This window comes from Leiobunum rupestre, chromosome 11 (assembly GCF_980474605.1).
Source record: "Leiobunum rupestre chromosome 11, qqLeiRupe1.1.hap1, whole genome shotgun sequence".
NCBI classification, from domain to species: Eukaryota; Metazoa; Arthropoda; class Arachnida; order Opiliones; family Sclerosomatidae; genus Leiobunum; species Leiobunum rupestre.
The window spans coordinates 5374266-5380240 of record NC_143394.1 but is presented as its reverse complement, the minus strand read 5'-3'; the positions used below and the strand labels follow the sequence as shown (position 1 = coordinate 5380240).

The 5975-nt window shown below is 38.9% G+C and overlaps 1 long non-coding RNA gene across 1 annotated transcript; it reads left to right on the top strand.

The window, feature by feature from the left end:
* The first annotated feature begins 980 nt into the window (after positions 1-980).
* Positions 981-1323, top strand: LOC149921189 (uncharacterized). Its single transcript, XR_016477136.1, has 2 exons — positions 981-1055; positions 1153-1323. It is a non-coding gene; the product is annotated as an uncharacterized LOC149921189 (long non-coding RNA).
* Positions 1324-5975: the final 4652 nt, after the last annotated feature.

The following is a 5975-nucleotide window of genomic DNA, read 5'->3' as shown; positions in this document are numbered from 1 at the left end:
CAGATACCCAAGTAGTGCCGATTATAATAGAATTGGTGAAGCCCTCATAACGAAACATCCATTTTTAGAAGATAGGCTAAAAATTCCAGGAAACGTGGGGCATGTGAGTATTTCATATTTGATTTCAATTTATAAAAAAAATTTATGTATTCAGTGAAACTAAATTTCAGGAATCATGGATGGATACTCTACGAACGAAAATCAAACATGAACAAGAGAAAATTGCAAATCAAGAGAAGGGTGTCACTGTTGTGGGAGAAATGAGAAATAGTCAGCGAAATGCCAAGATAAAGTTACAGAAAGACGTTGCCAATGATCAAACCTCAAAAAATACAGTCTTGTTAAAGGATAATTTAAAGAAGAAAAGATTTAGTTCAATGGTAAAAATTAAATATCTGATAAATGAGCTATTATCATTTAGCTTGAAAATATAAATTTATTTAAATTAATTTAAAAATAGCTCATGAATGGAATGGCCGAGGACCAGAAAGCATAAATTCACACTTGCAAATTCTTAAAAAAGAATTAGATAAAGCGAATTTTGACGAAAGTCTGGTAGAGGAAAAAATGTTGCGAACGGCAACTTATCGGAAATGTCTAGCATTCACAAAACATGTAAAAGATGTTTTAGAAATATTTCCGATTCTCAAGAAAATAATTATTATATGGTACAAGGTTTTGGAAAAACTCCAAGAATTGTACGATAAAATTTAATGCTATGTTTCTTTTTAGCTTATTAAAGAGTTAAACCTTTTACATAAGACCCTCCGCTGAACAAGTTATAGTTCATCACTTTGCGACAATCGCAAATAAATTGATAAATTGTGTCAGGACCCGAAAAAACGCCAAAGAAATTATATCAAATCTCGAACAACAGAAAAAGGTTTCTTCTGATGATGCTTTTAAACGTAATTAACTTTACAATAAACTATAAATATTTAATGGATATAATTTTATTTAATTATTTTAATATTGCGGATATGGAAATGAGAGCATCTCTTCTTTTGCTGCCCTGTGCTGTTGGGGAATCCAATGATTTGTACTTCACGACCGAGGTAAGATTGCCTACGTCTTAACCAATTATTTAATTAAATTTTGTGGTAATAGTTCTAACATTTTTGTAATTATTAATTTTAATATTACCAAATATAGATCCCCAAATCTGCAACTCCAACGCTCTGTTTAGCGAATATTGATTTCACAACAACTTTACTTGACGTGGAAATTGAAAATGTAAAATTCGAAGTTTCCAGCATTGAACATGGAGTCGCAACTCGCAACCGTTTTTGCTGGATATTATGCTTTTCAAATGGAATTCCCTAAAAAACTATCTAAAACCTTAGAATATATTCAGAAAGTTGTATTTAAAATAAATTAATCCAGAAAAAATATCTACCCCCATAATTAAATTTGTGAATCAAATGTCCCTCTAAGACCAAATTACGAAAAGTTTAATGTATAACTAAATTCATTTGAGTCGAATAAAATTTGCATATGTTAATCGGAATGTGGAACTATTTAATATGTGAATGTGGCTAATTAGTCTGCCATTAATCACTTATTTGGTCTCGAAAACCCCGAAACGTGGACTGTAATCAGTCTAAGGGGGTGCCCTAATTTATTCAAAAAGGGACTTGAATATATCCAAAATATTTCTCGAATCTTCCCATAAATGCGCTAAAATCTGTTCAACGCTGTACGCAAATCTGTCCTAAACGGCGAAAAAATCAGTACATAAAGGGTCTAACAATTGTCCGACACGGGACTCGTATCGGTCCGAAACGGGACTCGTATCGGTCCGACACGGGACTCGTATCGGTCTGAAATAGGATTCGAAGCGGTCCGAAACGGGACTCGTATCTGTCCGAAACGGGACTCGTATCGGTCTGAAATGGGATTCGAAGCGGTCCGACACGGGACTCGTATCGGTCCAAAACGGGACTCGAAGCGGTCCGACGCGGGACTCGTATCGATCCGAAATGGGACTCGCATCGGACCGAAACGGGGGTTAAATCTGTTCAAATAGGGACCAGTATTAAATCAAAAAAGGTTTTTAAATCGACCAATTTAGTACTCTAATATGTCCAAAATAGTCATAATTGTTGCTGAAATGTACGATAACAAGTCCATTTTCGAACCATTTTGAGCTAGTGATCGCTACCAAATATGACCGAAAAGTACAAAAATGGATTCTAAAATGTTGGTCCAAATATGGAATTGTTAATTACCGTCCATAATTGGCCAAAAATCGGTATATTCTCAGTGTCAGTCGTTTGGACCATATTTTGACCCGTTTTGGACAAAATTTTCTAACAGTGTGCTTGACCTTTCCGCAGGCCGTAGTGTTTAGACACCATCTGTTGGTTACTTTTAGTATAATTTTTAAGCGGGAGACAATAGCTCTCGCGACGATAGCACGAGCTTTCTTACCGATAGATAGCGCCTTATAAGGATAGCCTGCAGAAATTACGCGTTTCTGCTAGCTGTCACCTCCGTATTCACTCCCTTTGAAATATTTTATCTAGACCTTTATATACGTTTCCTATATCTATGGTTTTGTACCTCCGTCCGGTCACCACTTTGGTTGAGTTTTTTGACGGATTTGACGCAATTGGTAGTCTCCCAATTGGTTTTTGACGCAGCCCTTGATTTGGTTGCTGGAGTGTCCACAATTCGTTTCCTCAATGGTTTAGTCCCCGAAGAAAGACTTGAGCCTGACAATTGGGTTTTAGACTAAAGAATTGAGCAAAGTCTTCTCCAAATATCAATCGATTAGGACGGGGATTTTAACCAAGCTCAATGTAAAAACGACTTTTTTAAAAGTAAAAGTCGCGAAACTGTGGATACCGAATATTTATATTCCGTCGAAACGGAATGGGCTTGTCAAATAAATTGCAAGTTTAAAATTGCTATGGTGGTTAATATGACGATCCAATTTAGTTATACCCTTTTCTATAAATAATTTTGACTAGTAAGATAGTAAAACCATGGATGTATTCATTTCTACCATGAATATCGAACTGCATTGGCCACAGTGGATGGGAGGGGCTTCGTTAGTACGACGTTGTTCACGGGTGTGACGTGATTACTTTAATAGGGAACGTTTTTAAAGTTGACTCTCAGCTCAAAATTACAAATCAAAAGACCATTTTGCACATAGCTTCAGCTCCACCAATCACAAGCTGGTTGGAATGACGCCCTAATGTTGCACGGTACAAATGTTATAAGAGTTCATTCGTGGCAAAACTTCGGGCTTGTGCGAATGAACTAGTTCTAGATGATACGAGAGTACCGGATATATGGCGCATGTACACTAATTATTTGGCTAGTCTTTGATGATTTGGATGGTAAATCAGAGTTACATCTTTATTTTGGCAGCTCTAATCTCGCTACCTTAGAGCAAGAGTCAAGCAAGTCTGAAAACCCCTATTCGAGAAAAAGCAGTCTTAAGTTAAAAATCTAGCATAATAACAATGATAATCTAATAATGAAAATTGCTTAAAATACAGTCAAATATATTGAAAATTTTGTACAGAGTCACTTTGATTCAAAAACACTCAAGGATTCTTATTTGGAATTTCTTTCAATAGTCACGTATCTCGACTTACTTGACTTTTGCTCTCAGGTAGCGTTCTATTCAGCGAAGTTTGAACCTTGAGAACAACGGAAACTCAAATAAGAAACTTACTACCATTTTTCCCGAATTGAATGAACACATCTTTGATTCTAGAAGGTGGTTGCAATTACTATTTTAAGTTTCCTCATCTCTAAACTACTGAACTTTTACATAACCTTGTGAATGAGGAAAATTTCGCAAAATTATAAAATTAAAACCAAATAATATTCTAAGGACAATAATCTAATAATTATTAAAAATTTATATAATTTTCGACTATTTAGATAATTTATTATCTAATTACTTTTCAAAATTATATTCGTAGTATTAAACAAAATTACGTTTCCACTCGCTGACGTACTTTAACGTAGCGCATCCAGAAAATATGGTCTTCTACTAACTGTCTCTTCCGTGTTCTTCCCACGGCCCCGTGTGCAGCGTAAGGTATCTATACTGTTTCATATATCTATGGTTCCAACGCTTTGGATCTGCTCGGGGTAATTCTTTTCGCGTTTTCCAATGGGTTTGAACCACTCGAGGCAATTTGTTTCCGCATGTTCTAATATGCTTGATCCGCTTTGGGCAATATTTTTAACGTGTTCCAACACGCCTGAACCACTTGAGGCAATTTGTTTCCGCATGTTCCAACGTCCTTGATCAGTTCGGGGTAATGTTACCACGTATTCCAACGCGCTTTATCCACTGGGGCAATTTGTTTCCGCATGTTCTAATGTGCTTGATCCGCTCTGGGCAATATTTTTAACGTGTTCCAACACGCCTGAACCGCTTGAGGCAATTTGTTTCCGCATGTTCCAACGTCCTTGATCAGTTCGGGGTAATGTTACCACGTATTTCAACGCGCTTGATCCACTGGGGCAATTTGTTTCCGCATGTTCTAATGTGCTTGATCCGCTCTGGGCAATATTTTTTACGTGTTCCAACACGCCTGAACCACTTGAGGCAATTTGTTTCCGCATGTTCCAACGTCCTTGATCAGTTCGGGGTAATGTTACCACGTATTCCAACGCGCTTGAACCGCTGGGGCAATTTGTTTCCGCATGTTCTAATGTGCTTGATCCGCTCTGGGCAATATTTTTAACGTGTTCCAACACGCCTGAACCGCTTGAGGCAATTTGTTTCCGCATGTTCCAACATCCTTGATCAGTTCGGGGTAATGTTACCACGTATTCCAACGCGCTTGATCCGCTGGGGCAATTTGTTTCCGCATGTTCTAATGTGCTTGATCCGCTCTGGGCAATATTTTTAACGTGTTTCAACACGCCTGAACCGCTTGAGGCAATTTGTTTCCGCATGTTCCAACGTCCTTGATCAGTTCGGGGTAATGTTATCACGTATTCCAACGCGCTTGATCCACTGGGGCACTCTGTTTCCGCGTGTTTTAATGTGCTTGATCCGCTCTGGGCAATATTTTTAACGTGTTCCAACACGCCTGAACCGCTAGAGGCAATTTGTTTCCGCATGTTCCAACGTCCTTGATCGGTTCGGGGTAATGTTACCACGTATTCCAACGCGCTTGATCCACTAGGGCAATTTGTTTCCGCATGTTCTAAAGTGCTTGATCCGCTCTGGGCAATATTTTTAACGTGTTCCAACACGCCTGAACCGCTTGAGGCAATTTGTTTCCGCATGTTCCAACGTCCTTGATCAGTTCGGGGTAATGTTACCACATATTCCAACGCGCTTGATCCGCTGGGGCAATTTGTTTCCGCATTTTCTAATGTGCTTGATCCGCTTTGGGCAATATTTTTAACGTGTTCCAACACGCCTCAACCGCTTGAGGCAATTTGTTTCCTCATGTTCCAACGTCCTTGATCAGTTTGGGGTAATGTTACCACATATTCCAACGCGCTTAATCCGCTGGGGCAATTTGTTTCCGCATGTTCTAATGTGCTTGATCCGCTTTGGGCAATATTTTTAACGTGTTCCAACACGCCTGAACCGCTTGAGGCAATTTGTTTTCGCATGTTCCAACGTCCTTGATCAGTTTTGGGTAATGTTACCACATATTCCAACGCGCTTAATCCGCTGGGGCAATTTGTTTCCGCATGTTCTAATGTGCTTGATCCGCTTTGGGCAATATTTTTAACGTGTTTTGCCAACACGCCTGAACCGCTTGAGGCAATTTGTTTTCGCATGTTCCAACGTCCTTGATCAGTTTGGGGTAATGTTACCACATATTCCAACGCGCTTAATCCGCTGGGGCAATTTGTTTCCGCATGTTCTAATGTGCTTGATCCGCTTTGGGCAATATTTTTAACGTGTTCCAACACGCCCTAACCGCTTGAGGCAATTTGTTTCCGCATGTTCCAACGTCCTTCATCAGTTCGGGGCGTTTTCC